Raw genomic sequence first — 6,599 nt, forward strand, 5'->3', positions numbered from 1 at the left:
CTGAGAGGCTTTAACAGAAGTTCTGCTGTCGAGGGGTCAGGGGAGGCCTCCCTGTTCCGGTCCCTGCAGCCTCTGGAGCCTGCTCCTCCCCTTGCACCAGGGACCCTGGTCTTCCAGCACTGGAAGTCCGAGCTTGGCTTCTTCCAGAAAATACAACCGGGGAGCAGTTAGGAGCGCAGACTCTGGAATCGGGCAGACTTGGGTTCAGCTTTCTGTGTTTCCGCTCTGTGGCCTTGGGCAAGTCGCCTAACCTCTGTGAGTCTCCATGTCTGCACCTGTAAACTGGGGCAATAACGATATCTGTGGAGCCTGGCGCAGTCAGTGCCTCCTCGATTGGAGGCACTTATTACCACTGCGTAGGCCCGGCAAGAGGAGGGGTTATGGGGGTGAGTGAGCCCCAGGGCAGCATCCTCGGAGGAGCAACTGAGGCCTCTGCCTCCGGGTAGGACAGGCCTTGCTGGTGAGCTGGAGTGGGGGTGGGTGGCTCCTGAAAACAGGATCCCACAGAGGCCTCCCTCCTAACAGCTCCATTTACATGAGGACGAGGATGCTGGAGGCACTGATCAACTTGGAATCAGGAGTCCGTGAGCGAATGTGACTCCACTTGGGGAAAATTGCCCCGAGTCTCTCTCAGGTTCCTCATCTGTGAAATGAGGACAGTGAGAGCTCCTCCCTCATGTGGCGGTTCTGGGTCTGAGCATGAGAAAAGTCAGTGCATGGAAAGCAGGCTGTCTGGCATGTCATAGGACGGGCTCAGGACATGAGAGCCATCCTCTCCTCCTCCTCCTAAATCCCCCTCTGTCCTCCTCCTCCCGCCCCTTCTCGCCCTCCATCCTCATCAACATCATGTTCACAGTATTTTCTCGTTCTTTCCCAGGGAGCCCTTTGACAACATGGACCTGGATAATGGCGAAACAGGAGGAGGCTCCTTCTTGCATTTAATTTTTTCAGCTGCGGAAACGGATGTCCGATCAGACCTTACGACTGTGGCCATGGCGAAGATTGCTGTGGGGATCGATGGCAAACGCATGTGTTGCTTCACTTTACTAACCTGCATCACTCACTGAGACCAACTGCTTAAAGTAGTGACCCCCCACCCTCACCCCAGGGGCCTTCCTCCCAGTTTGGGAGGGTGGGCAGCACGAGAGTCTACTGCGGCAGATGGAGCTGGGCCCCCAGAGCCTGGGGACAGGCTGCCTGCTCCCAGGACGTGGGGAGGTCTAGTTCGGCAGAGTGAAGCCCCTGGGGCCGCCAGGTGTGTGGTCATCTAATTTTCTCCTTCTCTTCTGCTCTAATAAACATCAGTGTTCAACCTGCTTTCTGTGGTGTCTGCTTTCCTTCCCCTCCCTTCCCCTCCCACCCCCGCCCATCCATTGTTTGTCTTTGTGAATCCAGAATCAGAAAACTCACTGTTCTTGGAATAAATGAATGGGTGAAAATACAAACACCCAGCAATTTTTCATAAGAGCCATCTTTTTTTGGTGTGTTAATCCTCAGCTAGGATATTTTTTCCATTGCTTTTTAGAGAGAGTGGAAGGGAGAGGGAGAAAGAGAGTGAGAGAGAAACATGGATTGGTTGCCTGCTGTACATGCCCCAACCAGGATCGAACCCATAACCTAGGTATGTGACCTGACCAGGAATAGAACCTGGAACCTTTTTGGTGTACGACAGGACCATGCTCCAACCGAGCCATCCGACTGGGCAGCTTCCCCGCCGCTCCCCTCCTGCAAAAAGCTTTATTGTTTCTATTTGGTCTAATGCATGGGAGAGGGCTCTGGGATGGTTAAAAGGCTGCCTAGTGGTTCCAGGGGGATGCAGAGGGGACCCTCAAAGGCCTCGGCTCCAAAGGCTCCTAGTCGTGCTGGAGGGTGAGCCTTTCGAAGGGTTACTCGGCAGCCTGCAGAGGTGGGTCAGGTGTCGCCCGTCTTCTTGATGAGTTTCACCTCCTCACCCCGGAAGTGGTTCTGCAGGAAGCCACAGAGCTGAGGGTCTTCGGGGGCAGAACCCAGGGTCTGCAGCTCCAAAAGGGCCTGGGTCAGGTTCCTCTCCAAGGCCAGGCTGGCTTCCATGGTCCTGAGTTTTGCCCACTCGTCTTGGGAGGCTTCAGCAGCGCGTCCTGGAAAATGCGGCCGACACGCTGGTTTTGCATCTTTAAGAGACACTCTGCGCCCTCACATCGCGCTTCTTCTCCGCCAAGTAGTAAGAAGTGGTCCCGCCCTGGAGAACCACATCCTCAGGTGGAAATAGAAGCCCAGAGAGAGGTAGGTGCGGGAGTCCCAGATGCAGGCTGGCCAGGCGGTTGACGGCAGCCTCCACCTCGGTGGAATAATTCTCACGAATTTGGGAGCTCATGGCTGTTCGAGAGCCACATCCTCGGGTGGAAATAGAAGCCCAGAGAGAGGTAGGTGCGGGGGGGCCCGCAGAGGCAGCCTCCACCTCGGTGGAATAATTCTGACGAATTTGGGAGCTCATGGCTGTTCGGCAATAAGGAGTTAAGATAAAAAAACGGTGTCTGGTCTTGGAGGTGGAGGATGGCTGACGTGGTTCCAAAGGCGGTGACTGGAAAAGAGGTGGGAGGGGGTCAGAGGCTGGAAGAAGGGGCGTCCCTGGGTCTGCTCCGTCCAAACATGGCTGAAGCGAGAGACAGATCCGGGGGCCACGGCTAGCATATGCTTTTCAGAGTCGTCCATTTTGTAGTATGTCAGTCCTTCGTTCGGGCCTTTCTGTGGCTGACTGATATCCCATTGTGTGGAAACGCCACATTCGGTTCATCCGTTCATCCGTTGATGGACATTGGGGTTCTTGCCACCTGCCGGCTGTTGCGAATAGCGCTGCTATGAACATTCGGGCCCACATTTGTGTTTTGAGTCTCTGTTTTCAAGTCACTTGGATATATACAGTTTCTCGGAGTAGAATTGCAGGTCACAAGGCATTCGATGTCTAACGTTTCGAGGAACCACCAAACTGTTTACGCCAGTGGCTGCGCTATTATACATTCCCACCAGCATTGTCCGAGGATTCCACGTTCTCATCCTTGCCAACATTGGTTATCTTTTTAAATGACAGCCACCCGAGGGGGCGTGAAGGGGTATCTTATTGTAGTTGTGATCGCATTTTCCTAATGACTAGTGATATCGACCATCTTTTCACGTATTTATTGGCCATTTATGTATCTTTGAAGAAATGTCTATTTAAATCCTTTACCCATTTGAAAATCCAATGGCTGCCTTTTGGTTGTTGAAAGGCTGGTGTTTTTGTAGTGGCGAAGAGCAGAGCGTACTTGAAGGTGGAATCTTGGACAAGTAACTGGAGCTGTCCTGTCTCAGCTCCCCCTTCTGTGAAATGAGGACAATAATAGAACTTACGATAAGGGATGGTTGTGAAGATTAAATGACTGACTGTGTGTAAAGCGCTTGGAACTTCGCTTGGCGCAGAGTCAGTTCGTGCTATGCAATTGATAGCCCTTATTACACATGAGATGAGACTAACAATAGTAACTAAACAAGAAATCACCAGATTCATAACCGCTGGGAAGAAAACACGACAGTGATGCAAGAGAGTGACTGGAAGGCTATTTTAGGTTGGGTGGACAAGGAAGGCTTTTCGGAGGAGGTGACACTTGAGCTGACACCGGAATGACAGGAAGGAGCCAAGTGCGTGAAGATCCACGTACAGGAAGAGCATTCCCGGCGGAGGGAACGGCTAGGGCTCAGGTCTTAAGACAGGAACAGACCTGGCCAGTTCAAGCAACTGCTTGAGGGAAGGACAGGGCCTCTGGGGTGGTGGTGGGGGCTGGGCTTTCCTGTGAGGGGATCCTGGGTGCAGTGACAGCAGGAGAGCCGTGAGCTTTGGAGTCAGGAAGCCTGGGTGCCAGGTCTCTTAGCTGGGAAAACTTGGGACAAGTTACTTAGCCCATTTGGAAAAGCCCTGTTTTCTCATGGTAAAAGTGGGGCTGGTTGCCTGGCCGGTGTGGCTCAGTGGTTGAACGTCGACCTATGAAGCAGGAGGTCTCAGTTTGATTCCCAGTCAGGGCACATGCCCAGGTTGTGGGCTCAATCCCCAGTGTCGGGCGTGCAGGAAGCAGCCGATCAATGATTCTCTCTCATGGATGTTTCTGTTGCTCTCCTCTCCCTCTCTCTTCCTCTCTGAAACCAATTAAATATATCTATCTATCTATATCTATATCTATATCTATATCTATCTATCTATCTATCTATATATCTATATCTATCTATCTATCTATCTATCTATCTATCTATCTATATATGTAAAATTGGGGCTGGTTATACTTACCTCATGGGGTTGCTCTGTAGCTCAAATGAGATAGAATACAAAGAGGGAGGCACACATTTTTGATGTAGTAATCACAGGAGTGTGGCATAGGGAATGTTCAATTACAGTTTAGCTAGTCACCTTGTGTTGGCCAAAAAAAAAAAAAAAAGAGTGGGAGTGTTTGAAAATACCTGTTCATGGGGTGGTAGTAGAGCATGAGCTAGCATTATGGTTTATGCAGCCCTCTTAGCCTCCCTCCCTCCTTCCCTCTTCCTTGAACCTGCCTTCCTGATCCAGTCCAGTGGGCTTGTACTAAGCACCCCCTAGGTGCCAGGCCTGAGGCTCTGAAGGTGAAGGCACTGACTGTGACGTCACTACCACCTCCTCCACAGGCTTCTTCCTTCCTCGGCAGTTAGAATGGCTGTTCCCTCTCCTGCTGCAGCCCTCTGTCCCTGGGGGAGAAAGGAGGTATGGAGAAGAGTGGGTCTGGAAGCCTGGAGAGATACGTGAAGAACACTCTGAAGCCAGGCTGCCTGGGCTCTAGGCTGGATCCACCACTCAGTAGCTACTTAACCTCTCTGTGCCTCGGCTTCCTCATCTGTGAAATGGGCGTACTTACCTCCTAGGGTTGTAATGGGGGATTCAACATAGGTCATTTTAATATAGGTGAAGTGCTAGAAGAATGCCTGGCAGATACGTGCTGGGTAAACATGTGCTTATTAAAATCAATACAATCGATAAAAACATGAGCTTCGTGACTTGGACAAGCCATTGGACAGCCGGAGCCTCAGTTTCCAATTCTCGGTACATTGGGGCTATTTTAAGGCTGCAGCGAGATAAGTGTGCTCAGTGCCTGGCCCCAAGGGGTCTCTCCACAAACGCCAGCTCCCTTCCTCCCTCTCTGTGTGTCCTCCTGGGACCCTGCCTGCCTTTTTCACAACTTCTCAAGACCAAAGAAAAAGGCCTTATTTGTAGGCCCGGGCTAGCACCCTGAGGGTTCAGAAAATCTACGCTCTGTGGAACTGGAAAAGGAGAGAAGCAATTGGACGTGGTGTGTGTGTGTGTGTGTGTGTGTGTGTGTGTGTGTGTGCACGTGCATGCGTGTTTGTGCGCGCACACACACGTGTATGCGTGTTTGTATGTGCACGTGCATGCGTGTTTGTGCGCGCACGTGTATGCGTGTTTGTATGTGCACGAGTGTGCGTGTTTGTGCGCACACGTGTATGCGTGCACGTGTGTGTGTGCGTGCGTTGGGGCAGGCGGCGGAGACCCAGCACCCGCCATGCCCCCAGCCCACACAGAGTCGCTGCTCCAAGGAGGGAGCCACTTTTTCCCACCGAGTGAGGGCGGGGTGCGGGCGCTGCGAGGGCCCGGCCAGCCACTAGGGGTCAGTGTGTCTCCGCCGCAGGCGCCGCGGGCCGCTTACCTGATTGGGGCCGGCGCCACTGACAGTTCCTGACAGTTTGCAACCTCTCCTGCCTAACATTAAAAAAATTAATTAATGTATCTTTGTCCGTAGCAGGGAAGGGAGTCCAGACAACCGAAATAACAAGCCGACTCTCTTTGCAGGAAGATGCAGAAGGTGGTTAAACTGTCCCGTCCTTCGCATTCCTGGGCTGAAGGAATAAGAATCCAATTGTGGTTTCGGCTCTGGTTATCTTGGTGCCACCGAGGGTGCCACGGGGGAAAATCTGCTGAATTCTTCCCTTTCTATTTTCTGCCTCGGCGGCGAGGAGGAGGGCGTTAATGCCGGCTGGCAGTTACATGAAACTGAGATGGATGGTAATGGGGTGTGTTAACAAACAAGGGCAGGAAATAAAGTGTCATATTTTCTGGAGGGCGAACCGCTCCCCGGAGACAGAGCGGCAGGATTCATTCTACCGAGGAGACAGAAGAGAAAAAAGCCCAACAACCTCTGCATAATTTTCCCTGTCTGTCTCTGTGTCTCTCTCCTTCCCTTCCTGGTGCCTCTTTGGTGAGACATAAATTCAGTCTCATCTCCGGGTTGGCTAACGGGCAAATAACTGGGCCCCAGAAAGAAAGAAAAAATAACCCACTTAGATTCCTGCTTAAATGCTTAGTTATTCCTCTGTCTCGGGCTGAGTCTGGAGATGAGGAAGGTCTTGGGACTTGGAGGTAGGCTTCCTAAGATCAGAGCTGCCTGCCTGGACCCAGTCCCTGTCCATCCTCAAGCCCACCGCCTTGCAGACTGGATGCCCTGAAGTGGGCCCTTACTGCTGCTTTTGCCCCTGCAAGGAACACCCTCACCCTTTCCCACATCCTCCATGTCACCTCGTCACCTTCTCTGATTCCTTCTGCAAGGACC

At 52.3% G+C, this 6,599-nt stretch overlaps 1 protein-coding gene across 1 annotated transcript in view; it reads left to right on the plus strand.

The window, feature by feature from the left end:
- LOC102252329 (chromosome unknown open reading frame, human C17orf67) overlaps positions 1-1,317 on the plus strand; it is a 21,372-nt gene extending 20,055 nt beyond the window's left edge. Inside the window, exon 5 of the mRNA XM_005872563.2 lies at positions 878-1,317. The gene's annotated coding sequence lies outside the window, so the exon portion shown is untranslated. The remainder of the gene's footprint in view (positions 1-877) is intronic.
- The last annotated feature ends 5,282 nt before the right edge of the window (positions 1,318-6,599 follow it).

The sequence above is a fragment of the Myotis brandtii genome, unplaced genomic scaffold (assembly GCF_000412655.1).
Source record: "Myotis brandtii unplaced genomic scaffold, ASM41265v1 scaffold383, whole genome shotgun sequence".
Taxonomy (NCBI): domain Eukaryota; kingdom Metazoa; phylum Chordata; class Mammalia; order Chiroptera; family Vespertilionidae; genus Myotis; species Myotis brandtii.